Source organism: Lynx canadensis, chromosome B2 (genome assembly GCF_007474595.2).
Source record: "Lynx canadensis isolate LIC74 chromosome B2, mLynCan4.pri.v2, whole genome shotgun sequence".
Taxonomy (NCBI): domain Eukaryota; kingdom Metazoa; phylum Chordata; class Mammalia; order Carnivora; family Felidae; genus Lynx; species Lynx canadensis.
Window position 1 is genome coordinate 41,699,339 of NC_044307.1, and position 1,930 is coordinate 41,701,268.

Sequence of the window (1,930 nt, forward strand, 5' to 3'; positions counted from 1 at the left end):
AGCCACGGCGGCAGCTCCGACCGGGGGGCGCCCTGGACGCGGGGCCCCAGCGCGCCGCCGCAGCTGCAGCCACGGCCGCCACGCGCCGCCCCCGCAGCCGGAGCCGCCCCCTCCCCTCGGCCCCGCGCCGCCGCTGGGGCCGGCCGAGCGCGCGGCCGCTGCTGGCGGTTGGAAGCGCGAGCACGCGTCCGACACACCCCCCCGCCCTCCGGGGCTCCCCGCTCCTCCACTCAGGGAGCGGCCACAAGAGCCTGAAGTGGGGAGGAGCGCAGAAGCCCGAGCGAGGCAGGGCGAGGGGAGGGGAAGCGGACGCGCGACCTGCGCCCCGTACGCTCCGCCTCCGAACCTGCAAGATGGCGGCGGCTGAGCCGCCCACTTCCCCGTCCCCCGGCGACCACGTGACTTCGGGAGCCTCCGCGCAGTTAGGCCTGGGCGGAAGAGGGGATTAGCGGGAGCTGAACTCGATTTTCTGGGGTTGCTCGAGGCGTGGGGTGACATCTGGTAGCATCTTTGCCCTTCTCCTGTTCCCCAACCCTGTTACTTTATGTGGGGACGATAAGTGGTTATAAGTGATGGGAATGTAAATAAACCCAAAACGTTAGGTATGGGGAAGGTTATGGCACGTAGTGACCACCAACGCCCCGGACCCCACAGAAGACGCATCATTTTACTTTCCATTTTATCTGATCTCTGTCGATTGAAGTTGGGGACGGAGAAATGCGGAATGGGGACGGGTTTGGGGGGCGAGAGTCAAATCCAAAGCAGACATCAGAGTAAATTGTTCTTTCAACCAGAATACTTACGGTCATGGGGAAGGTCTCATTGCGAAGGGGTCCATATCATGACAGGAAGACTGGAGAGTTTTTTGAACGATTCAGATCCTCCAATCTATGACCAGAATTTTCCTGGACACCTGACTGTAGTAGTCCCCAGTCTCAGGGCCTGCATACTTCATACAAAAGTCAAGAAGTCAACACATGAAAGAAGAAAAACCATGGTCAAAACGGAAAAAAAAGTTGACCTTAACCAAACTCTTCCAAACAAAACAATGCTTTGACAGTTTTCATCTATCAGCTAGAAACACAAAATGTGAAATTGGTATGAGAATTAGACTTCTGATTCCCAAGCAAAGGCAGAACAAAAAATTTTAAACATTATAAAAGATTTCTATCTTCTAATTTATATATTACAACATTAAATTTAAAATATATCCAATTTCATGACATTTGCTTATATCATAACTCTGTAAGAATAAATTTTTTACTAGTTAATTTCTCTTGCACTCAGCTTAGTTCCCTTCTTAACATTACAAGCTTGCTCCCAATAGGCATTTGAATTTTTGATTCCTGACTTTTGGGTTTCATGGCTTAAGGTCTTCATCATGTCAAGGTTATTAATGTATTCCATATATTTTTTAACACTTGATTTTGTTTTCCATATTTAGTTTATCTGGGATTTTACGTGTGAATTCCCCCATAATCAATTCATTAAGTTAAAATTTAAAATTACTTTTCACAGATAACCAATTTTGTTCAAAACATGAGTTGGGATTACCTGTATAGTGGGAAGTCAGAGTGAGGGAGTGAGTTACCCAGCTAATGAATGAAACTTGCCAAGTGTTCACCATCCACGACTCCGCCCATTTTCTTTTCTTTTAGTTGTGTAATTTAACAGTAAAGAGATTTTGTTGATGGGATTTCCTTGTGAAAAGAAAACAAAATATCAGTATTGATGATGGAAGTAAAAGAAAGTAAAGCAGTCTGAGAAAGCAATGGCTCTTAACCAGAATATATGAGTTATTCATATATTATTATTCATATTTCACGTATTATTCATTATTATTCATGAATTCATATTATTCATTATTCTTATATTATATTATAACCATAATATATGAATGTAAGGTTTTTGTACAGTTTAGAACATATTT